Genomic DNA, 27,503 nt, shown 5'->3' on the forward strand with positions numbered 1-27,503 from the left:
AGAGAGAGAGAGAGAGAGAGAGAGAGAGAGAGAGAGAGAGAATATGTGTGTGTGTGCATATATATAAAACATGTGATAGATTTCACTGCTGTCATATCTTAATGGCGTTCTATCCAATCAACAAAATTTAATTAATGTGGTCAAACTTTTATTTCTATAGACAGAAACAGAAGATTTATTTTCATATAAAGAAATATTTACTAAATATCAAGTAAATGCTCCGTGCTTATTTAATGCATAGGGAATCTTAGTACTTTTTATATTGCCCTGAGTAAGAAAATATTTTAAAGAAAATTCTCTTTGAGTAAAGAAGATGGAATTGTGAATTTTATTTCTTTGCTTAAGAATGCTTCTCCGCCTTCTACCTATTTTCTCTGTGCAGTTGTTCACAGCAGCCAAGTGCAGTTAATCTCTCTGTTTCGTGGACATGTCTGTTTTTGCAGTGCCTTAAGAGTTTTGTTGGTTGCCAGATCATTAATGGGCTATGAATTATGCAATAAACTTCTCCTGCACCAATAAAGAAGAAGCTAGCACTGAAGTCTGGCCTGAGAATAGATGAAATGCAACAATAAAAGCCATAAACACGGTCTTTCATTTGGAAGTCCTATTAAGAATTAGAAATAATTCATGTTCAGATGGTTTTGTATGGCAGAGATGCTGTAATGAAAGAGTGTTCAGGACTTTTAAAAAATTGAAGAAGAGAAAGGGGAGGATCATTGGACTTGAAACAGGCTGTGCCTGGGAAGCAGGGAACTCATTGCCTTTGTTTCCTTTTTCCTATTTAAGTCTCAGGCTAGTAGACATTACATTTCTAATCACAAGATTATGGGCCCATACAAAATTTACCAGGCAGTTATTTTTCTGGAAAAAAAATGCTGTTTTTTTAAGCACTTTAATTTAATGTCATTTTAAATTCATGTTAAAGATCTAAGAATGTATTTTGTGTTTCAAGTTGCTTCTACTGATGATACAGCTCTTTCTGGGTCTGAGAGTAAAAGAATGAGAGATGAATGGCATTTCTTCTTAAGCAAAATACCAATTAAGAAAGCTTTAGCCTGGAGTTGCAGTCTATTTTCAGTCTGCTATTATGTGAAATTTTGTCATTTTACTTTGAGTTTCCACATAGTGGGAAAAACACTCGGAATAAGTCTGTGTAATGCTTAAAGGGTTGGGTATGAGACATGCATGATTTGTAAATTCTGTTTTTTTCACTTACTAATTGAACTTGGGACAAAGTAGTTATTCTTTTTGTTATAGGTTGAATGGTATCCCCCCACCCAATCATATGTTGAGGCTCTAATTTCCTGGTACCTCACAATGTGACCTTACTCGGAAATAGGATCTTTGAAGATGTAATTTGTTAAGATGAGGTGATTGAAGTGGGCCCTAATCTAATACAACGGATGTATGTATAAAGGGGAAATTTGGATACAGAGATACTGTTGGGCAAATATACCTTAAACTCTTCTTCTAACCCAGAGAACCTCTCCACAGAAGTAGTAGGAAAAAAAACAAAACAAAACAAAAAACAGTTTAATTATTGAATAAGAAGTAAACCAAAATATGATGTGCATCACAGACAATCCATTAAGCAACTGCGGAGACAGAAAAATCCTCACCCTGTTATATAGCCAAGCAGATACAACCTGTTACATGCGTATTTGCAAGACAAACAATGACCAGTCAAGTAAGAGTACTTGAGAGCACCTTTGTCACACATGGTTCATGCTAACCTTACTCGGTAATTGGGGTGACCATCTGTGTTGCCTAATTGGCTTTATCCAGAGGAAAACAAACCTTTTATCTCTCTGGCAAGAGGTAATTTTGCAGCTTGGAACAAGGTCCCACGAAGTTAGGCTTCTACATTCCTGCGCCTACCTTGAGGATTCTCCTTCACAGCCCTCAAAAAGAACCAACCCTGCTGACGCCTGGATCTGAAACTTCTACTCTCCAGAGCTGTGAGGTGATACATTTCTGTTGTTTAAGTCACTCGGTTTTTGAACTTTGTTAAGGTAGCCCTAGAAAACTAATACATCCCTTATATTCCAGTTTCCCTCCCTGGAGTCAGTGGGGCTTGGGAAGGCATGAGAACTGTAAAGTGGGCGTGGTATATCTACTTCAGAGAATTGTCAAGATACATAAATGAGCTAAATTCATAAGATGCTTAGCAAAATGCCTGCGGCATAGTACTCATTACATTTTGCCTGTTATTACTCTTCTTCTTTCCTTGAGAAAATTGCATAGTATTGTTGGATGTAAAATTAGGAGGTTAGGCAAAATTCTCTTATCTCTTGTATCTCTGAAATTCAATTATTTTATTTTTTGTGTTAAAATTATAAGCCCCTTTTGTAATTTCACTATTAATCTATCAATAAAGATATATTGAGTATTTCTTATTATGTTAAACAAATATTCATTATTTCCTAAGGAATATACATGCGAAAAAGTGATTAGGTAGAGTAGTGGCAATATAAACTGATATAGACAAAGTAGAGAAGAGGGAGGAGTCAAATCTGGGGATGAGACGGATAAATGAACACTGAACAGACTAGATGATATTGGGAGTGGAGTTCGGAGTTTGAATTCATCACCCAGGAAAGGGCAGAGACAGTCATTCAAGGCCTAGGGACCGGCAGGCCCTAGAAAACAATTAACAGCTTACAATATTACTTGTTGCTCCAAATATTTTTGGAGCCTAAAAGTGTAGTGGGAGCAGGGGCAGATGTGACTGATTGGGAAGACATGAGCCAGGTTATGCCAGAACAAAGGGGCAGGGTTGAGTTAGAGATGGAAGCTTTGAAAAAAGAACCAAGAATGAAACAGGTAATAAATTTTTGAATACAAATGATATGTAACATGTAATGAGAGTTAACTATATGTCAGGACCTATTCTAAGTACTTTCATGCCTATTTACAAAGGTAATTTGTATGGCAACTTTGTTAGGTACGTATTTTTATCTTCACCTTCAGGAAAGGACCAGAGGCACTCAAGAGCTTAGGCAATATGTTTCTGATCATAGAAACTAGTAGTAGAAGTAGAATTTGATACTATGTGGCATTGGTTCAAAAAAAGTGTGTGTACATCCATTGTGCTTTAGCAAAGAGTAACAGATGCCATTTGCAGACTACATGGAAGGAAGTAGACCAGAGCAAATAGTAATACTCATATATGAATCCTATCTGTTTTTTATGGTGCAGTTCAAATGCCACATTTTCTGCAAAATTTTCCCTAATGCTCCCCACCAGAAGTCCCCTCCCCTGTAGTAAATTAATTTTAGTATCTTTTTTGTAGTGTATGGTTTATAAAACTTCTAAAATTTGTATCAAAGTGATTTTTATGACTGCCTTAGCTTCTTTACATGAGTTGTCACTTTAATACTAAAAACTGTGTGTGATGGTATCTTTAAAATAAGAGGTACAAAATGAATATAGTGCATTTCTGGAAGTTGGTAAGTTGCTGAATGAGTGATAACTGAGTGACCTGAGGCACTTTCTGAGTAAGTGGGAAAAGCTGAAAAATAAATTGGTTTTAACAAGTAATTCTCCAAAGATTTAGCAGCTGGTATCACTGACTCTTAGGGTAAAAGAGGAGTGGCGATAAGCAGGGAAGATGAGGTAGGTCCAGTAATTTAGGTCTGAAATCATGAGGGGCTGGCTTGGAGTGGGTATAGTGAGACTGCAGGGATAGGAAAGGATATAGGATGTATTATACAAACAAAGCAGCAAGGGACTCAGGGGCCAACTTCATAAAAGAAAGGAAGAAAGTGAAGTGCATTATATGCAATGTGTTACAATTTGTTAATAGTGATCAAAGAAGTTTTTTCAATTAGCTTTTAAATTAAATGTATTGAGGTGACATTGGTTAATAAGAATATATGGGTTTCAAGTGTACATTTCTCTGATACATGATCTGTACATTGCAGTGTGTGCCCACCACCCACAGTCAGACCATCTTCCAACATCATACATTTGACCCCATTTCAGATAAGGATTTGATTGATTATTTAACGAGTGTTAAAACAGGGATCTGATGCTTAGTTGATGTTTTTACTTCCACCACTTTGATCTACATTCTCTGATTTTTACAAAGACTTCCATTGTTGTTTGACTAATTTAAGTAAACTTTCTCAGCCGTGACAGCCCCTCCAGCTATACCGAGAGTGCTCGGGCCAGGAGGAAACAGTCAGTGGTAGAAATCCAAATGTCTCACTTTCCTGGAAACTATGTGTTGACATTTCCTTAGCACATTTTCTGTGGCCATCCTTTTCCACTTCATCCCAAGTCAGCATCCTACACAGAAGATTGGCATTAGCTTAGCATTTCTCTCATTCACTCTCATTTCTTCTTCACACAATGTCTTGTCTTCCTTTACTTTGGTTTCCCTAATACATTAGTTCAGCTATCTGGTTATTCTATAGCACTTGCCCTGAATTGTCACTAAGAACAGATTGCGTATGTGAAGTAACACTGATGAAATTTGCTTCATGTCATGAAACAGTTAAAGATTTTTTAGAACATTGAATTTCTATACACTGTTCTGTCCCTTCTTTTATATATTTTAATTTTTTTTTTTTTTGGCCTTACTAACTGCCCATATCCTTTATTCTTCCCAGGCTCCTCCCTGTCCCTACTACACCTGGGAGCAGCTCCTGTGCAGGAGGGAAGACATGTTGCAGGGGGTTGAGCAGGGTCTGGTCAGCATCCTCTGGGGGCCCAACCAGGGGACAGTTCCTAGTTGCTCTCTCCCACGCAGCTGGAGAGGCCAGCAGGGCCTTCTGTTGGCTCAGTTCCACAAGTTCTTTCTCTTACTGCTCCCTGAAAACATCCTCTGTGTCACTCCTTGTCTTCACTCCAGGCTGCTCCTGGCCGCCTTTCCCTGGGGGCCCTGCAGCTGTCTGTACTCTGACTCACTGGCTGACAGTGCTTGTGCTAAAGCTAAGTCTTCTTCCTCCAGAGAACTTGGGGCCTGGGGTTTGGGCTCTGCCAGGAGCAGTTCCAGGGCTCGCTGCAGAGCCTCATCCTCGCTCAACCGTTCTGTAAAGCAATCCCTGGAGGGGTAGTCCATGACGGAGACTGGGCTGTGGCTCTGCTGGGAAAGGTAGATGAAGGAAAGGTCCGACTTGGGCTGGGGGTGGTGCTTGTAGAAGAAGCCAGACCTTCGTCTCTGGAGATGGCAGCAAGTCCTGCCGGGCTGGTTGGGTGCCCCACGCCAGAGCAATCATGGTCTAGTGGGTGATGATGCTTGATGTTGTGGCTTGATGCCACAGCATTCACAGGTCAGTTTCATCATTTCCTGCCACAGCAGCCAGAGTGTTCACACTTGTTGGTGAAGATCGTACGTTTTTGCTGTGCTTGATCTGAGTGAAAGTCTCAGTCGCTGTGTTCCCGCAAAGCGTGGTCAGGGGTCTCCTCTGGCCACAGGCACAGGCACATTGCAAAGTGGGCATGCCTGTACTTGGATATCCTTTTGTTAAGCACATGCACAGTGAGGCTGAGCATAGGCCACAGGGTCTGCACAGAAGATGCCTGAACAGGCGTCAGACTTGAGTGCAGAAAATCTAAGCGCTGACAGCTCGGCTGGGAACTGTGAGCCCCGAGGTCCGGAAACTCCACTGCTGGGCGGAGTTGGGCTGGAGCCTCTGCGTGTATGTTTCATCTTACTGATATGAATTAAGAATCTCTGAGAAAATCTATTGAGAGACTTCCATTGATTAAATGGAAGATTCTGACAAATCCATCTTCAGCGAACAAATAAAACTAGGAGCTTTCATTATTTAACTCTCACTTAGCTACAATTAAAAAAAAATTCCTAGTATTTACAGAATTTTTTTTCTATCTTGTGCGGTTTTTTAAAAGCTTTTTTAGTATTAAATTTATTGGGGTGACATTGGTTAGTACATAGGTTTCAAGTGTACATTTCTGTGACACATGATCTGTACATTGCATTGTGTGCCCACCACCCACAGTCAGACCATCTTCCCTCACCATTTAGTTGACTGCCTTTACCCCTTACTGCCACTAACCCCTTCCCTCTGCTAACCACCATACTGTTGTCTATGTCTGAGTTTTTGTTTGTTTTCTTTGTTCTTTTGTTGCTTTCAGTTTTACACTCCACACATGAGACAAGGTTTTCCATTCTGACCGCTCTCATTCCACATAGTACCGGGAGTCCGAGCCAGAGCAATCAGGCAAGAGAGAGAAATGAGAGGAGTCCAAATTTGGGAAGGAAGAAGTAAAAATGTCACATTTTGCAGATGACATGATTCTTTATACAGAAAGCTCTTCAAACTCCACCAAAAAATGTGTGATCTATTCTTTAAGGTTTTTTTTCTCAGTTACTTGAAAATATGAGCATAAAGTTAAGAGAAAATGATAATCATATAATATTACATTTCAATATAATCATGGTTGTCAGTTAAAAACTTTTAAATATCAAAACAAGCTTATGCAAAGGAGCATGTAGATAGAATTCACATATTTTGAGAACTTACAATAAATTACCTGCTTTATGATTCTTGTCTGGTTAAGTGAGCATCTCTGTAAGGTAGTTGCTCTATATTTCTACTTAGAGACGAGAAACCTTGGAGTCATAATACAAAGTTGTATATCCTGTTTAAAGCCAAACAAGTAAGTGACATGGGTGTGATTTGGACCTGTTTTGTCTAAGATTTAAAAAAATATACCATCTTGTTTTCTTCCTTAATGAAGAGCAATGAACAGTGTCCAAATATAGTGCTATAAGAGGCAATTTTATCCAGAAGCATCATAACAAAAAGGTTCTGACACCAGAAGATCTAGTTTTAATTTCCATTTTTATTACCAACTATTGGTGTGATTTAAAAGGCCTCTGTTCTTATAAAATAAAAATGATATTAATATACATCTCTTGGTGTAAGAATTTAATGATAAGACATATATGATCATGATTTATAAATTCTAATGTGTTATTAAACTGTAATTATTATAATACAAATTTCAAAATTCATATTTATTTTTTGAGGAGATGAAATCATAATAAAATGTGAAAACATATTTAAATTGGATTTTATAATAGAAGTTATACTATATTCAATTTACTGAAACATATGATCTTAAACTAATCTTGTTATCCTTAGGACTACTCCCTGCCATTTATTTTTTTAATATCAGCATAATAGTTTTATTTCATATTGAGGTATGTGTTTATTTTCCACATATATTCTCATTTTAAATTTATATTTTCACTTTCTAAACTCACATAAAATTAAACATTTAATGTCCTCAATATTTTATAATTTATTTGTTTAACCAAGATTTAGGAAAACACATTGATATTGAAGGAAAATAATTATCGTAACTATTATAGATTTTACATTATTTTAATAGAGAAGGAAAAGGGATGGGAATAGTAAAAATATTACACATCTATATATCTACATCTATCTATATGTACCTGTATTTATATCTATATCTGTTTACATGCGCACACACACACACACACACCCACACCAGATAACCAAAAATGGGAAGGAGTGGTGGTCTGGATTATTCCATAAATAAATTATGCTTTCCTTAGAAATGTGTCTTTACTGTGTAGCTTTTTATTATATGTTGTTTGTATTGCTTTTCTTTCTTTCTGTAATAAAATGATTTATTATTAATTTAAGAATTATGTCCCTAGACCAATATATGTTTTTTAAACAATTTTTTCAATACAACACTGACAAAAATACTGAATGTGGGGTAATTTGAGAATACGGAATCCACCACCTGATGGGTAATGACTTATAGATAAAAATATTTTAATATATATTGTTATAGTAGTATTTTTGACAATGTGTATAAGATTGTATAACCTACATAAATAGATTTTACTTTTTACGTTACCTAATTCCACCGAAGGGAACACAATACGCGGCTACAAGCGCCAGTCCAGCAGACAGATGTGCCACTGTGCGTGTGGAACTATGAAGCTCATTCTCCAACACGTAGGAAGCCCTCATTAAGTGTTAGTTGAACCTAAAGAGAAAAGTTTCAAAAAATTTTTGATGCCAATAAGAAGAGTTTTATCTTTTAAATTTAGACAATGACTATGCAAGATACATTTTAATGAGTACATTAAAAAATGGTTTTTGTGAATAATAGCATTCCATGTTAGCTGCTGATCCACCCGTTCTTTCAGGAAAAGATAATGATCAAGCATTAACTGATAGTAGTAGAAGATTTGGTCTCCTATTTATGGTTAAATGGGATGCTATGGCGCTATTTTCCGCCATGAGAAAATGGTTTCCAAAGCCAAGTGGAAGGGAGTCAGTGACCAAGGTGGTATGTTGCTGTCACATTCCCTGCAGTATTTAAAAGTATCAGAGGGCCATAAGGATAATGTATTATTTCAAGTGTGTTTCTTGGCTTTAACTAATGCTTTGTTCTACTGGGAACCATTCAGGTTTGGGTGATATCATTTTCTAAATAAGCTTGCTGTCATTTTATCTTGCCAGCCCCTAGGCCCTCTGAACTTGGCTCATGCTTTTGGGATTTCATTCTTGTGCACAAAATAGTATTTGCCAGCACAGGATTCCAATAGTTTCTTCTACTGTGGGGCCATCAGTACATTCTTTGAGTTTTACCTTTAATTACACTTAGACAGAGTCAACATTTTTATTTATAATCAAAACATCTTTAAGGAAAGAAGGAAAACAAGCAAAGATAATGAGAAACCAGATTAGAAAAATCTCTTTATGTAGTTGACCCTCTATTGATGTAAAACATAGTAAGTACAGGAAAAACTACAGTGGCTGAAACCCTGTATTTCTGAAACACTTATTCCTATATTGATCATCATATTAGTGTCAATAATGAATTATGGACATTCAGAAGATATTACTGGGTAATATAATTTTGATTTATTAAGTAACATATTTTAGAAGTGCACACCCACATTAGGCTAGATTTGGAATAACTCGTTGGAAGGACAGGACTGGGAGACTTGAAAAAAATACTTTCTGGATCCTCTTTACTTTAGGAGAATGGTCAAAATAATGATTTTATATGTTTTTTAACTCACTCCACAAATAATAGGATTCCCTGCCTTACAGAAATTTTGACTTTTATTTTTCAACTTGAGCTGAATTCAGTCAACTTTTTTCGCATGTGTGATGACTCATTCATAATGAAACTTAAAATCCGTGTTGACTTTGCTAATCCTATCCTAATATTCTTGAATTGGAGAGTCTTGGGGAGGAGTCAGGTACCTGCCGACAGGTCCATTTTCAGCATCACTGCATGTCTTGGGTTTTATTCAAAGACTATACCTGCTACCTTTCTACAATATCATAGTGCTTGTTTCCCGGAGCCCACGTTTACTATGGCATCTACACATGTTGCCTTAAAAATTGTGTTAGAACTAACAATCTGTGAGGACCACTAAGAGTCAAATATTGGCTAAACTCTAATCTCATATTTTTTTTTACCTATAAAGCTTCTTTTTCAGCCCATAAACATTTTAAGTTCGATATAAATGATTTGATATTGTGATTTTTAGTTTAATAATTTTATACATTTATTTTTAAAAGATTTTATTGATTTTTTTAGAGAAGAGAAGGGAGGGAGAAAGAGAGGGAGAGAAACATCAATGTGTGATTGCTTCTTGTGTGTCCCCAATTGGGGACCTGGCCCACAACCCAGGCATGTGCCCTGGTGGGGAATCGAACCAGCAACCCTTCGGTTGCCAAACCAATGACCCTTTGGGCCCTTTGGTTCAGGCTGGCACTAAAAACATTGAGCCACACCAGCCAGGGAATCATTTAATAAATTTAAACAGTTTAAGAAATTATCACTACTCACTAAGAAGCTGCCATTCAAATTTAATTAGTCATTCATTAATAATCCTACTAATAACATTTCACTATTAATCAGAACTTCTTATTTTGTTGGCACATTTTGTCATGCATTAAACCAAATGTTCTAAATGCATTGCTTAGAATTGTTATGCCTGCATTATGACATAAGTATTACTACACTCTTCTCCTTCTTTCACATAGTGGATAATTGAAGCTGAGTGAGTCTCAGGAAATATCCTGCAAGTACTCGGTACCGTGCAAGATCTTAGAGAAACGTTGAGTGGTTAGGTATATTACTACAAACTGACATGAAAGTGTGCCAGGCTGAAATTTTTGTTCCAGTGTTTTGAAAGCACAGCTAGGATGTTTTAACCTTCAACTTTGTTACCTCCAAATGTCTGTGTGTTGTCTACTTTGAAAACTGTATTAGTTTTTTTTTCAGTTGCATATAACAGAAGCCCAGCTTAATCTAGTTTAAAGCAGAAACAAATAAAAGAAAGAAATTTAATTTTTATCTGGAGGGTACTTAAAGTGTTCAGAAAATTGAAGGAAGAGCTTCAGAAACATAAGGAATTGTGGGGCCAGTAGGCTATTGATAGGCTAGAAGTAAAGTTTAAATGCACTGAAAGATAAGTAATAACAAATAAGAAGATGCAATCTATGCATAACATGGTAAATTATTGAATATCAAAAAATAAATGAGATTGATTACTTGGACAAAATATTATGTCACCTAAATGGGCAAAGCTTAAATTAACCTCAGGCTTTCATACAGCAGCAGTCGCGTACTGGAATGTGACGGCCACCACATCTAAAAAAGTCTTTGGAGGAAGGGAGTGTGGTGACATTTAATAAAAATATAAAAACAAAAATCTCATTACAAAAAGCCATTGTAGTATCAACTAATTTGTCAGGACTAAGTTGAAATACATTATATCAATAAATGTGAATGAATTAAACTTTACTATTAAGACAATTATTTTAGGTTCCGATATCAACAAAAATCTCAACTATATGTCCTCAACTATATGTCCTTTGTCCTTTGTAAGAGAAATATATGAAATAAACTCAAAGTGGGTGAACAGAAAAGAGTGAGTCAGGAATAAAATGACAAAAATAAAGAAGAATAACCACTTTAATATCAGGTAAGTTATTTTTGACATAAAACTAATATATATGACTAAGAAAGATTAAAAAGCCACATGAAATATCTTTTATGTATATATTTATAATATTTTATAGCATCAAAACATATAGGCAAATTCTTTAAGAAATCCAAGATAAAGTAGTGCCTAAAACTGTATATATTCTTATCTCAAACCTCTTTCATTTCAATTTCACCTAAAGTTGATGACCAGACACACTGGATTGGCTTTCCTCATTGGGGAGAATTTTCCTCTCCACTGTCTTTCAGACACACCCCTCTGAAATTGTGTCTGAAATCCATTCACATGTGTTTTTGCTGACCTATGTGTAAACCAAGGTCAGTCTTTTTCCTCCGCATCCAGCTGGATTTTTTTGCGACATACTTGTAAAGCTGTAAATGAAAGTCCGAAGAGGGATACTTCTCAGGCAGCTTACTTGTGCCTCCTTGTCCTGCTCAGATTCATTCCCAAATGTATAATTTTTATTTTATGATGAACTGCTACTGGGAAAGCCCAACTTTATTATGATTTGGCAAGTGCAACAGAATCCAGTTTATAATGACAGTTGTATGTGTATGGTTATATTGTGTCCCATGGTCAAGCCTCCCAATTATACTAGAACTCATTAATATGTCCATAATAGTTTCTCAAAGGCTGCATAATTCTCTAGTAAGGATGCCGTGACCTTGTTTCAGAATACAATGGGCCTGTGTTGTGATTCTCCCACGTGGTCTTGCAATAACCCTATACAGCATCTTTTCCCACCACTTACACAACCAACACACAGCAACCAGACTCAAGGAATAATGCCTCTTGTGTCACAGCCTGAATTTGTTGCAGAATCCTTTCCTCCTCTGGGACTCACTCAAGGCTGAGGCCTTTCATGTAACTTAAAATATGGGCTGATTGCTTATCTACCAGTATGACATGCATTACTTCTAGAAGCTAGAGTATTATGCTTTCTTTATTGTGATAGGAAATAAACCATTCAGCAGCTTGTCTTTTATTTTGATACTGCATTTCATGACTGAACCACTAGAAATGTCAGAAAAGTCACATGTCTTAAGCATTCATATGGTTTACTTGCCACCCTCCAGAGTGCATGGATTCCGTCAAGGTCTTCAGGATCCCAGCCGCCTCTTGCTCATTTTTTTCCCCAAAAGTATGATTTCATTGAGGTAATGGGTTGGTGTGATCTATTCTTAAATGTTCAGATGGGTTATATCTCTTCAGACTACATAATGACACTGGGCAGGAAACTTGAAAAGCCCTGAGGTAAAGTGTAAGAGGCCCTGTAAATGGATCCTCTCTTCTAATTAGAATGAAATAGAATGTGTTTCCTAAATCAATACCCTCATTAATCTGTCCTAGCAATGATACCACAGTTAGCATAGCAACTATGATCAGACTACTCTTTGATGAAGATCGAAGTAGTCTGCAGTTATTTTTCAGAATGCATTTAGTTTTTTTCAGATTTGTGAATCAAATGGAGACATGGTAGAGAGTGCTACCCTTGCATCCTTTAGGTCCTCATCACATCACTAGTCTCTTTGATTTGTTTTGTTGGGACAAGGTAGGGGTTTGCATTTCAGAGGTTTTTACTTGGCCTTTTCTGCTGGGATAGCTAATACTCCACAGGCCAAGAACTCAATGTAGGAGTTATTCAACTGCCAGCTTATTAAATCCAATTATATACATGGAGTCTGGGAAAATGACCACTGTGTGAGTCTGCAGACATCGTGGGTCACTGGAAGCTGGACTTTAGCTAGGACTGTATTTATTATCACCTGATCCATGAGTCCCCACTCTATTAGAAGGGCCATGATGGTATCTATGGCAACTCAGGCCCTGTATCTCATAATCCTTGAAAAGTCAAGGTAATATTTTTTCATCAGTGCCTAGTCCACTGAGTTCATTGTCACAGTTCCCTTTGGGGAAAGACTAAGGGAAACATCATGGTATATATCTGCGTACTACAGAGTATTTCCTCTTTAGTCCCTGGGGTCCAGATCTGAAAGTTGGCTCAGGTGTGCAGACTCAGCAAGGGATTTTAGTTTTGTATGGAGGCAATCACTTTAGCTTCCCACATGTCCATCCTTTCCTCTTTCTGATTGTAGATGTTGTGGAAGCTGCAGCACCTATGCTGGCTACATTTTTACCTGGTTTCCATGCTCGATAAACTATCTCTAAAACTTCCTGCATGTCAAGCCCCCTACATTATCAATTCTCTAGTAATTGTGGCCTCCTGGATTCAGGCGGTTAATTCTGGGCACTTGACTTTGACTCTTTTGAGGCCATATCATCCTTGTACATGTTAATGAGTCCAGCTCTGTGGTCACTTCTTTTATCATCAGCCCTGGCCTGAGCTGCCACTGATTTATTTTATTTTATTTTTTGTGGTGCCTATGCCACCACCACCAAGAGTTTCTAATGGCTTTGACGAAAGCTGTGTCTTTTGGGTTTTCCTGCGGAACATGTTCTGGTGAGTCTTCGATCTCATATAAAATGTCTATTCTAGTATGCCTGCAACCCTCGGCCTGTTGTTTCTTCATTATTTGCCAGAAAAACGCAGACATATACTCTGTCAATGTAAGAAATGTCCAGACCTGTAAGAATTTGAGTCAAATAGACAATTGCTGAGAAGCCAAAGCTTAATAGATTGAGAAAATGTGTGGAAAATGGCAGTTTTGCACCTTATTTTATATATTACGATAAAAAAGGAGGCATAAGGGGTTATAGGAAATCCATTAGTGTTAGGTTAGGAAGGCAGGAGAAAGCAAAAGGAGGGAACCTCTGGGATTGGATAAAAAAGTAAAGTGATAGACATATTTCTTTTACATAGGTGGTACAGGATAGTTAATAGTTAACAATTAACAAATAATAATAACAGCGAAGAGATTTGTGGGTTGTGCCTGAGAGGTTTGGAAAAGGGGAAGTTACCTTGACATTCCAAAGTTATGTTATTATAGATGCTAAAAGACATAGACAGGTTCAATTAAGGTAAAGATTGACTTTCATCAGGGAAGATTCTAGCCAGGGACATGACTACCTGCCATAAACTGCTTTTAGTTTAAAAAGTTTTAATTTCAGACCATTCAATGTGTTTACTTTAGGCCTCTGAGTTTCTAAGGCTGCCACACAGACCTCCTCTAAGCTTGTTAGTTTTACTATGTGGCCCCTCTTCATCCACAACTCTTTTCTGATTGTGTCTGTCACCTTTTCCATGTTTGTAAGAGCCATGCCATCAGTAAGTTAGGCGCAGTCCCTGTATCCTTTCTGGCCCTGTTAATTCCATTTCCTGAGAAAATATCCCCAAATCAATGAACTCTTACCCAGTCTTATATCCTAGACATCTCTATTAAGTAGCCTAAAAATTCAATGCCAGGAATTCTTGCCTGGCTTCTACTGGTACACACTACCTAATTCTTCCAGTTCTTTTAATATGTAGTCTGTTATCTTTCTTATCAGTCATAGAATATTCTCAGCCAATTAATGTTGGGATTTAACCTTGGTTATTGGTCTGGAAGTCACAAAAAAAGGCGGGTGTGGCTGATGAGGGGAGCACTTGTTGCAGACCCAGAGAAGTCAGGGGTGGGATTGCAGAGCCGATATCCTCAGAGGCATCAAGGCAGTCAACTCATCCCTTGTACAGGGTTCTTGGATTTCCCTAGGATGGTCCTCATCTTTGCATAACAGACCTGCCTTTCTCAAGCATTTAAATATCTGAAGCGCTGAACTGCTAATGCTTAGATTAGCCTACAGCTTAATTGAGCCTGTCCTTCTATTACTGAAGATAAAGTCCTCTTCGGAAGCTACTCCAGAGGCCTCTGGCTCTCATTGTGAGCCATTAACTCCCTTTTAGAGTCTATTTTTCTCCGTGAACCAGTACCAAACCTTCATCTAACTACCAGTTTCCTTTGACTACTCTAGCTTCCCTTGTGATCCATTGGAAAGTGGATGCTAATACAGGATTAGATATGCAAGAGATTTGCTGGGAGACTTGACCTTGAAAGAGAATGGGGAGTTGAGGGGGCTGGTAGAGCCGTGAGTATGCCCAGCATGTCTGATTTCTTACAAAGAGGGGAAGGAAGGAAAAATAGGTTGGGAGTATGAGTCTTAGGCTTCAGCACAGTTCGCAAGAAGTTCAGCAAGGCCCATAGGGTGTCTTTGACCAAAGTTACTTTAATATCTCTGCTGTGCTCAGTTACATTTGAGAGAAGCCCACAGGGCATTTGGCTTTGGAGCAAATGCCATGATGGATTTGAGAATTTAGCAACAAGGGCCATCAGTTGATTACATTCCTGAAATCAAAGACTTGATTGGTGCATTTTCAGGCTGGCACAGTGTAAGCATGCATGTACACCCACACAGATACATACATTCTCCTTTACACAGAACAGCACAGAAATTGCACTTATGAATCTTTCTTTATTGAAATATAATTTGGTCACTTGTGTTGCTACGGTTACAGGAGAGCCAGTGCTGTTGCAGAACAGTCAGTGGGGTTCTACTGCTCATCCGCTATAGGCAAAACTCTGGAGTCAGGAGCTGGGTGGAAAAGGAAAGGGGTTGCTTATTTAAAGTCTGTACAGTTTTGAAATACTGGCAGTTTCCTTTCTCAGAGCCCTACTCCCTGTAAAATACCCGAAGACAAATAATCCTGCTACTCTCTTCCAGGCCAGACCAGTTCCAGAAAGTGCCTGGAATCCCTTTTCCCTTGTAAGTGCCATCCTTTGGGAAACACAGGTGGCTACAATATGCTCATCCAACCTGCTTGGCAGGTTCCAGTCACATTTCAGCTCTAGGCATCTCTCGCCAGTCTGTGCATAACTGGCCAGGCAGGGCCATGCTGCCTCAGCCAGCGCTGCTGCCACTTGTCATGTGGGCCGGTCGCCAGGCCGGAACCTTTCCCAGACCCCATGGCTCCACGGGTCCACCGGCCTCAGGAATTCAGGCCCGCTGCAGCCAACCAGACTAGCGAGGGGAAGGGAAAAGACCATGTGTTTTCCCTGCACATTCCACTTCAGAGACTTGGCGCAGAAATCTATGCATGACAGAACAACAGGCTATTTCACCATGTGTGCCAATGTCCGCCATTTGTGTCAGCTCCCCAATGTCTTTGACCACCTTCTGGCTGCCATTTTGCAGCAGGGGCAGAAGTTTCCCAGCCGTGCACAGGTGCACAGGCGCCTCAGCCTGAGGCAGGGTGTCCGGCCCCCACAGCTCACGTGGGCTCTGTATAAACTCCCTCCAGCTGGGTCACCAGTTTCTACCCTCTCTTGGGGTGTGGAAGCTCACCTCAGCTCCAGTTTCAATCCTGGGCTGTCTTCAGCACTTCCCACCTCCTTCTGGAGAAACAGGCTTTTTTGCTTGCTACTGCTTCAAACTGCCACACCTTGGGGTTTCCTCCCTGACCTTCTGGGGGAAGGTGTTGGCTGATGTACCCTTTTCTGCTCCTCAGCGATCTGGTCCAACCCACACTGTTACATTATGATATATCACAATATACTGTATAATATTACAATGTAGCATTAGTAATTCTGGCTCAAAGCAGACATACAGTCATGTTTAATAGTAGGAAATCTTAATAGTTTCCAGTGTTAACTCAAAATAATAATCATATGATAGCCAGAAATGCTCAACATATATTGCCTAAATTTTTTTAGCACTTTTAGGTAAAAAATTCTTAATAAAATGGAAACTGTACAGATAGCTCTTGGTATATCACACACACACACACACACACACACACACACGAGGTCTATCCAGAAGGTATCCAGTCATGTAATATGAAAAAATAGAGGCATTTATTGAATAAGATGTAAGACACATACATAGAATAATGACACCTCAGTCCCCTTCAAAGTGGGCACCTTGGGACCTTACACAGTTCTCCCTGTTGCCATCAGCTACCCTGTCACATTTTCCTGAATCTCATTGACACTCTGAAATCTCTAAAGGTGATTTTACTTTTGGGAAAAGTCAGAAGTCCCAGGGCACCAAATATAGGCTGTAGAGGGGCTGAGTTACCTGGGTGATTTGATGTTTCACCAAAAAACTCTGCATGAGATGTGGTATATAAGTGGGCACACTGTTGTGATGAAGTTGCCAGTCACCAGTTGCCCATAGCTGTGGCCTTCTGAATCATCCAAACAGTTTCCACAGAGGAATGTTCAAGCTTAACACAAAATTTGGTGCAGATTTGTTGCTCTGTTCATTCAGTCATTCTGAATGGTATGGCCACACAGTACACATGCTCACTCAACAGTGTCTCCTGCCCCCACTGACTAGTACAGTGAAGTCGTCACTGTTCATGCATGCGCATTGCAGTCCACTCTCCTTGGCTGCCAGTTTCCATCAATGTTGAGCAAACTATTCTAATTATATTACACAATGTTTAGGCTTTTTCCAGACAGACGAAAAAAGATATATATATATATAGTCTTGTAATGTAATACCAGAATTTTATTCAAAACAGTAAGGATATTTAATTTAATTTTAGTTAATTAATTTAAAATTGTTCTGTAGTTATTAGTGCTACAATTAGTTGTAGAAAACAGATATTAAAGGAAAATATTTATCACTACAGATGACATCATTGTACAGCTCAAGAGGGTTAAAGGAAATTTTATTTTGATTGATAAGAACATTCATTAATGTAACTGCGCCCTTTATTTACATGTAAGAGTATTTATCTTTCTATATACAAATTCAATGAGAATATGTAATGAAGAAAATATCACATTTACGATAAGCAAATGGTATATAAAATACTTCATATGCAAAATCTATGTGAAAAACAAATTACAAAGCTATTTAGTGTCTTAAAATAAGTTTTAATAAATAGGAAGACAATCTATTATTAGGTTGGGCAGCTAAATATAAATATGTCACTTCTCTCAGGATAATGTATTAGTTTTACAAGATATCTTCCAAATACTGATTTAAAAAAATAAGATTATCTTTTACTCTTGCAGGGAAAAAAAAGCCTTGCCTAAATAGCTAAGAAACTTCTGGAACTAGAGAATAATACAGGCAGGACACAAAAAGCCTTACAGCTTGTTCAGGATCTGATTAGCATAACTCCCAGTGACACAACTGACCCTTGCTCCATTTTCACAGTTATGAGGTCAGCCAAACTGTGTTAACTCAAGATATTAAAAATAATGGGTAAAGAGTTGTTTCAAGACAAAATATATCATGTGCTTTATCCCAGAAATCCTTTCATTCATTTATTCAGCAATCAGCAATAGTTTATTTTTTAATTTTATTAAATTTATTGTGGTGACATTGGCTAATAAAATTATATACATTTCAAGTGTATAGTTCTATAATATATCATCTGTATATTCTATTGTGTGTTCACCACCCGAAGTCAGGTCTCCTTCTGTCACCGTTTATCCCTCCTTTACCCTCTTCTAGCCCCCTACCCCTTTTCCCCCTGGTAATCACTACTCTTGACCGTGTCTATGAGTTTTTTTTTTTTAATTTTGCTTAATTTCTTCACCTTTTTCATCCAGCCCCCTAGCTCCATCCCCCTAGTCAGCTGTCAGTCTTTCTGTATCTATGAGTCTGTTTTTATTTTTTTGTTATTTTGTTCATTGTTTATTGAATTCTTAATATTTTCCTGGCTCAGTTCTTGATGTTGGGAATAGTGCAATGAACAAAACAGAAATTCCTTCTCTCGGGCTGGGTAAGTTTAAGGTTAAGAAGTGCCCCAGCCAGTGCAGTGCTGTCCAGTACGTGTCCAAGTAGGACTGTTGTGCTGTCGGCACTTGCATATCAGTCTGCACCTCCCAGGGGAAGAGCTGAGCTTCTTCAAGTTCTAACTTGGCTTTCCCTGGCTCGCTTTAGGACCTGCAACTGTGTAGAGTTGTTCTGTGTTGTGTTCTGGAGATACAAAACATAAATCCCTCATCTATCACTGGAGAATAGTTCTGCCTTCTCTACTGTAAAACTTTCTGAGCTGACCTCTCTATATACCTTTAGTCAAATTTGTTTTACCTGGGTGGAATTTTTGCTTTGGCCTTTCCTTCAAAATGGACCTAATACCAGTATTTGTCACTTAAATAATTGATGCAGAAAGTCATTCGTAATAAATATTAAAACAAATTTTAAAGTTATAATACCTAAAATAATATTATTGATTCAAAAATAAAAAGTCATCAATTAAACATGACAAAAGTCAGAAATATATTCAAATAAATATAAATATTAATATGCAATATGAATGGCATTGATTAAATGTGAGTCATTCAACTAGCTTTACTGAAAACACTAAACCCCCCCTAGGAAGACAATGAAAAAGTTGGGACCCCTACCTTAATCATTATCCCACAGTAAACATCCAATGAAAGATATATATATATATATATATATATGTATATAGATGATTATTATCATAGTAGGACACTGAGTGGAGACCTAGCCTATTAACACATTTTAAGGGCACAGCACACGTTGTTGCTGACTGTAGGTAAAGCACTGTGCAGCGGATCTGTAGGGCTTATTCATTTTATTTGTTTGAAAATTTATGTCTGTTGATTAATAACACCCCTATTTTTCCCTCCTACCAGCCCTTGGTAACCATCACGCCATTCCTGGATTTCATGAATTTTTCTATTTTTATTTAATACCTCATATAAGTGGTATCACATAAGTGGGATCATGCAGTGCTTCTGACTGGCTAATTTTATTTAGCATGAAGTCCTCAAGGTCCATGTTGTCACAGATTGTAGAATTGCTTCTTCTTAAGGCTGAATATTATTCAATGGTATGTGCATACCACGTTTTCTTTATCTAGTCGTCGGTTGATGGGCATTTAGGTTGCTTGCACACCTTAGCTATTGTGAATAATGCTGCAATGAAGGTGGGAGTGCTAATATCTGAGATCCCTATTTTAATTTTTTTGATAAATACCATGAAGTGGCATTGCTGGGTCACATGGTACCTCTGTTTTTAACTTGTTGAGGAATTTTTATACTGTTTTCATAGTGGTTGCACTATTTCGCATTCCCACCAACAGTGTACAAGGGTTCTAATTCCTCCATGTGCTTGTCAATACTTGTTGCCTCTTGTTTAACCACCTTGACAGATGTGAGGCAAAATCTTGTTGTCATTTTGATTTGCATTTTTCTGATGATTACTAAAGATGAATATAATGTAAAATAGAAACCATTATTAAAAAGTACAAGAATAAAACACTGGAGAATTTTACTGCACTTATAAGCATTGCAATAGGGATAATTGTTGAGTTGAATTTCATTACAGAATTTTCAGTGAAGAAAATTTTCTTAAAGTCAGAATACAAGCAAAACCTGAAAACCAAGGTATTTGCAAAACATGTGAGAGAAAAAGTACTAAAATAGGATTTGGTGATTGTTACTTCTCTTGTTTCTGATTGTGATTCCTTCGTTTTTAATGGTCGCCTTTAGAAAGTTTAAAGTTGGTTTACTATTATGTGTAGTTTGATACTCTTTAAAATGACTTATAGTTATAAAAAGAATATTCACTTCTTTTAAATAATTTAATATTAGTAAATTCAAATTGGTTACAGTGAAAGTGGAATAAGTTACTTTGTCTTTAATTTAGCCTTTATAATTTTTTATAAGTTTAATTTAAAAGGTTAAGTAAAAAATCACTACTTGATATTTAAACTAAAGTAGGTAATACATTTATATGTAAATCTGCACAATCTTCAGGGAAATATAAATTTTAAATGAGCAACAATATGAAAAGTTATGCTATATTTAAATGTCAATTTTGTGAACACAAAGGATTATGTGTAGACTAATTAAAAAACTGAGATGTGGCAGCTATTTATTTTTTTCCACTTTCCAAATAATCAGAACTTTATCAAAATATTCTTCTTTTAACATCACCTGAATATTCTGCAAATTCTAATTTCATATCATAAAATTCAAGGTAAAAGGAGAGAAATTGGGGAAATTATGCCACAATAAATAAAGGTATATTTGCTCAAAGGTATATATCAGCAAAATAATATACCTGTTTTTCCAACCTGAAAACAAAGTTGCTAGTAGTGTTGGCCAACAGAACTCACGTGTTCTGACCAGACACCATAGATTTGATTAGGTAAGATTATGGTGGCTTTTAAAGCATATCTTTCTTCTTAAATAACTTTATTGCTACTACTTCTTAGTAAATATCACTTTATTTTTTCACAAGTTACACTGTGTTGTTAATAATTATGCACATTTCTAGCCAGTCCTCATGTAGTTAATGGTATTAGTATGAAAAAAGATGCATATTTTAATTTGTGAAATAGGGATTATGCCCTTTCCCTTTGTTATTCAGAAAAAAAACCCCCCTGCGTACAACCCATTTTAGTTATCTTGCTTGCACAGGAGGCCTGTTGACATAAATCCAGCGGGAACACATTTATGCTGAAAGACCATGTACACTGCATGCAGTTGGTGTAATTAGTAATTTCCTTACCTGTGTCAACTCAGCATCAGATTGATCTTTCAAAATTATTGATCTGATCATGTTTTTCTCATGCTAAAAATGTCCTACTATTGTTCATACAAAGCTTCAAATATTTAACTCACTTAAAAGCCCTAATAGCCGGTTTCTGCCTATTTCTGCAGTCTTAGTGGTTGACACTTTCTCTCTTACTTACTTCCTAACTTCCTAAATCCCCATTATATTGTTTTTCTTTATCTTCTGTTTTGCTTTTGTTTTTTAATTTCTTAAACTGGCCACAGTCTTATCTTGGAACTCTCACACATTCTCTATTCACTAACATTATGCTAAGTGAAATAAGCCAGGCGGTGAGGGACAAATACCATATGATCTCACCTTTAACTGGAACATAACCAACAAAAGAAAAAAGCAAACAAATATAACCAGAGACATTGAAGTTGAGAACAATCTACTAATAGCCAGAGGGGAGTGGGGAGGGGACAGTGGGGAGAGGGGATTACAGGAACTACTATAAAGGACACATGGACAAAATCAAGGGGGAGGGTAAAGGTGGGGGAGGGAGGTAGGACTGGCTGGGGTGGGGTGGAGGGGTGGGGAGAAAAGGCAGACAACTGTAATTGAATAACAGTAAAAATTTAAAAAAATAAATAAAAAAAAGAATTCTCACTAACATAAGCCCTACTATCAATTTTTGTGAAGCAACCTATTTTCATGTCTCTGGTCACCCAGACTTGAGAACTTGGAGATAGTACTATTTCTCCTATGTTTTGGCTTGTTCCCTTGCCCTTTGCATTGCCGTGAAAATCACATGCTATGAATAGCAAGCAGTCCACATACCTGCTGGGAGAAACAGCAACATTCAGTTGCTGAGGCCTGAGGTGAAACTGCCCAGCGGAGCACAGCCTAGATCGCTATTGAGTTTAAGGGTCGTTCATTATGCAGCGATTAGATTCATTCGTACTAGCACAGCTTTAGTTTATACTGCTGTTAGTGCAGTTACCGTCCTACTCTGACTGTATTTGACAGACGTAATTCATTCAAAATATTAATTATCTGCTAGGTTACTATTTTTGAATGAATGATTTAAATTAAATATTTTTATGTATTTTTATTACACATATTTATTCATTATTTATTATTGATTTAACTTCTAAAGTAAACTTCAGTTTAGATTTCAGGCCCTAACTGGGTAGGGGCCCACCCCTTAATCATCATTAAGTCCCTGCAAGCACCCACTATACACAGGAATGCACAAAATGAGCATTCCTCAGTGCTTGTGAAATGTATAAATAAAGCATAAACTTATCATATTATAATATTTTAATTGGTAGAAAGAACTGTATATATTAAGAAAAATTTTTTGATAAACAGCTGGCATAATATTTTTATACTCTTATCAGTGCTTCAAAAATTAAATTAAAATAGTTACTTTTAGGTTTTTATTTGTTAAGTTGTGAGGACTTTTTGCAATTAATGAATGGGAGAGCACGCCTGTGTTTGTTGCAGCGTTGATCACAACTCCTCAAAGGACAGAAGCAGTCCACGTGTCCGTCAGGAGATGAATGGATGAGCAAACTGGTGTATACGTACTACTGAATATTATTCAGACTTTAGAAGAAGGCAGTTTTTATAAATACTACAACATGGATGAATATTGAGGACATTACCCTAAGGGGAACAATCCAGTCCCATAAAGATAAACACTGTATGATTCCACTCATAGGAGATACCTGGAGTAGTCAAATTTGCAGGGGCTGAAAGTAGAATGGTGGTTGCTTGGGGTTGGGGGAAGGGAGGGCTGGAGAGTTGTTCAGTGAGTGTGGAGCTTCCAGTTGCAGAGTCCTATAGATAGATGGTGGTTACAGCTGCATAACAGTATGAATGTACTTAATACACTGAATGTGTATTTATTTTTTTATTTAAAGCTTTTATTTACATATTTTAGGCAGACAGGAAGGGAGGGAGAAAGAAAGGGGGAGAAACATTAATATGTGGTTGCTTCTGGCCTGTCCCCTCACTGGGGACCTGACCTGGCCCTCAACCTAGGCATGTGCCCCGACTGGGAATCGGACCAGTGACCCTTTGGTTCACAGGCTGGTGCTCAATCCACTGAGCCATATCAGCTGGGCTGAATTGTATATTTAAAATGCCCCAAATAATACATTTTTATGTTATGTGTATATTATAATAAGAAATTTTTTTAAAGAATGGAAGAAAAAAAATTTAGTAGCTACTCCTCATATGTAAGTTAATAGATATGAAAAGGCTTGATTAGATATTTAAATCCTGATTTAAGTTTGATATAACAGCCAACATTTATTTGTCAAAGACTATGCGTGAAATGAGTGAAAAGAAGCTTTACATAGTAATTTCCTTATAGTTAAAGCTTATAGTCATGACTTAGACTGTGGACTAGGTTTGGAACATGGCTAAAGTGTGCTGATCATTATAAAAACAGGCTAGCAGGATGGTTAAGAGTCTAGCCAGAGGTTCCAATCTCAGTCCAACACTCACCAGCTGCATAAACTTGGGCAAGTGGCTTACGCTCAGTATCCTCATCTGTGTGTGAATTAATATACAGGGTCCAGCAGAAGTAACACATGCTTGAGTGTGGTTGGTAGGGTAATAATATGGGTGTAACAATTGATAGTTTTAATTCGAACATTTCACCTAAAATGTCATATGGTGCGCTTGAGTGTGATATCATTATGTTAGAGGATTATATGCTTATGGTTTTATAATAAAATAGTTTGTAATAAAAAGACATTTATTTGTGCCAGACCCTATGTGAAGGCCTGAGGAAACTGCCGGGCACACTACAAATATTACAATATTTAGTATTACTGTTATTACTGTAAAATCTTGGCATTCAACACTAAATTCTGTCATCTGTTGGGAAAGCTTGGTAATAAGGATGTTTTGGTAAAATATTTCCTTATTCTTCCGGGATGATGCTAATTCTGAGGGAACCACTGTTGTTTCAGAGGAGCTGTCCAGACTCTTCCTCCTTTTGGTTTATTTCAATGCTACGTCCAGGCGGCCAGTGTCTCTCCCTGCGCACCATTCAAGTCCACGCAGAGTAAAGGGACAGGAGTTACAGCTCAGGACCTCTAGTTTTTAATCTTAATTTCAAATCTGGAGTAAAGGGGGAATGAATCTATTACCATATAGATCTTTTGGCCTCTCTCTCTCCTTTTAAGTGCACTTCCCAATAGTCATCTCTCCTCCTTAATCATTTAAATAATTGGCAAGTAGTACAGCCTTAGCAGAAGGTGGGAGCTTATTTATGTCTCTTCTTTGTCTGTAAAGACAAAGGAGAAGAACAGATGAGATCAGATCAAGGAATCATTTGTTTTATAATCTCTCCAGAGAAACCTAGGAACCCCCTCCCTCCATGCTCACAGTTCTGTTGTGAAGCATGAATGACGACACTAATTAGTTGTTCAGTGACATGGACTTCCCTCGGGTATTTTAAAGACCTACTTCTTTTCCACTCTGCATATGCTTCTCTTTGTGTGTTTCCTGTTGCTCTTTCTAAAGTCTGTCTGTGAGATGGAAGAGAAAGCCAAAACAACAGCAACCCTCCCTCTTCTTTCTTCTCTGATTCGGTATGTGTCTAAAAGCTCATATTGAGTATATGTCAAAGAAAATTTGCTGCAGTCAGACAAATACTAATTTGGCAACACATCAGGTAAAAATATGCAGCTGTAAGTTATGAAACCCATGTCAAATTTACGAGATAAGCACAGTATTTATATACAAGGTCTGTCCAGAAGGTATTCAGTCATGTAATATGAAAAATAGAGACATCTATTGAAGAAAATACAAGATCCAAAAAACATTGTACACAGGACAATGGCACCTCAGTCCCCTTCAAAGTAGGCACCTTGAGTCCTCACACAGTTCTCCCAGGGGCCATCAGCTTCCCTTCACATTTTCCTGAATCTCATCGACAATCTGAAATCTTTTCCTGTTCAAAGGTGATTTAGTTTTAGGAAAAGCCAGAAGTTGCAGCGTACCAAATCTGGGCTGTAGGGGACATTTTGCCAAAAAAGTCTACATAAGACCTAATGCATGAGTGGGTGCGTCGTGGTGATGAAGCTGCCAATCACTAGTTGCCCATAGCTGTGGATTTCTGAATCATCCGAATGTTTAAGCTTAAAGCAAAATTTGATGCAGATTCATTACTCTATTCACTCAGTCATTTTGAATGTTACGGCCATGAAGTACACATGTTCACTCAACAGCGTCTACCGCCCCCACTGACTAGCACAGTAAAGTCATCATTGTTCATGCATGTACATTCCAGTCCTCTCTCCTTGGCTACCAGGTTACCTCAATGTCATGCAAACCATTCTTGTTGTGTTAACAATAGCTGGAATTTTTCTGGACAGACCTCATATGTATGTTGAAGTCTAATGATGGATAATGGTTGCAGAAACAAATGTTTGCATTCTTCCAAATGTGTCATCAAGTATCTATCCACAGTGGTGATTCTATTCTCAGGTTGTCTCTCCACAAGAGGCAACAGGGGATCCTATAGTTGATCCAGGCATGTCAAATGGATGTGCAGCATTTGATTGAAGGAATCCTTCTTTTATGTAATATGCTATTGATTCCCCCAACATGCTTCTGATTGACCTTCCTCTAGTCATATGTACACTTGTCACCCAGCCTTATGATGGAGATAATAGTAAAGGTTGGGGTATAATCAATAGTCTCATGCTATGGGAACAAAATAATTCCCCCAATAGATTAATTGCTCAGTAGACAAAGTAGTGATATGGATCATTAGAAATACTATCCTTCTTGCTTCATTAATTTTGAAGTTTGTATGATACAACTCTATTAAGATAAAATCAACAATAAACTTTCATCACGGATGGAAAAGTTTTACATGATATTAGTGCAAGCCTCATACTCTTCTACAAGACTAAAAGCAGGAAAGGACCAAGAGGCATCCCAAAGTTACTATGCCAAAGAGATAAGTATAGTCAAATGACAAAATTTTATCTTACAAGTTTCTCTAAGTTATCTTTCTCACCCTGCCAGATGTCCATCTATATAAATTAAACCTTAATTATATCACTTGCAACTCAATGCTTAACCTGCTCAGGTATTGAATGATAGTATTTCACATTTATTAAGCTTTTTTTATGTAGAGATGGTATCTAATCTTCCTGGCATCATTCTGAAGATGACAGACATTATCCTCATTCTCTAGATGGAAAGTGGATAGCTTTCAAATGGCTTCAAATCACTAGCTAGTTGAGAGCTAAGTACAGTAATTTTAACTAGCACTTCAGTGTTTTATCTGCCAAACCCAGAAGGCAAAATGTTATGAAACTTTATTCTTTGATTTATTTCAGTTCAATTTAGCACAATTTGATTCACTAAGTATTATTAAGAATCCACAATGCTCTGCTTATTCATCTTTCCCTTCCCTAAATTGGATTTTTGACATTGCAACCAAGGATTTCTAACAAATTTGGGTATGGGTTTATTCACCAGTGACTTCATTACATTGGACCTGTTGTGTGAATTGTGGAGAGTTAACTTTTGGAGGAAATACTTCTTATATTGTGAAAGTAATTTACAGTTGGATAAAAATGAGCATTATGTTATAAGAAAAACTCACTGGGAAAAAAGGCTTTTTTTTTTTTACTTTTGACCACACTTCCATCTCACATGGAAGTAAACTTTCAGGAAACATAGAATTGATAGAGAGCCCTCGGATATGGGGAATGACATATGACTTTAAAATCTCATTTTCTTAAATATGTTTCTATTATACTTCACTGGTCAAAATTTATGCTTTTTGTTCTAATGATTTTTGACTAAGGTCTATCCAAAGTATTTCCTTATGTTGCTGAGATATTTTGCTGAAATCTTGTTTGGATTATGTGTATTTTATTGTTATTCATGTTTTCCTGTCTCCATAACAAATGGAGCCAAATATTTTTTAATGGTTATAAATAATCTGTTCACTAAATGCCAAAACTTTCATAAAATTCAGTCCCTCAAATCTCATTGTCTAAATTTAAAACTCACCCATGCAATTATCCGAAGTTCATACATCATCTTTGATGATGTT

The 27,503-nt window shown here is 37.4% G+C and overlaps 1 pseudogene; it reads right to left on the reverse strand.

The window, feature by feature from the left end:
* Positions 1-4,846: 4,846 nt before the first annotated feature.
* Positions 4,847-27,503, reverse strand: part of LOC112320878 (AN1-type zinc finger protein 2B pseudogene) — a 29,928-nt pseudogene continuing 7,271 nt past the window's right edge.

Source organism: Desmodus rotundus, chromosome 4 (assembly GCF_022682495.2).
Source record: "Desmodus rotundus isolate HL8 chromosome 4, HLdesRot8A.1, whole genome shotgun sequence".
Lineage (NCBI taxonomy): Eukaryota > Metazoa > Chordata > Mammalia > Chiroptera > Phyllostomidae > Desmodus > Desmodus rotundus.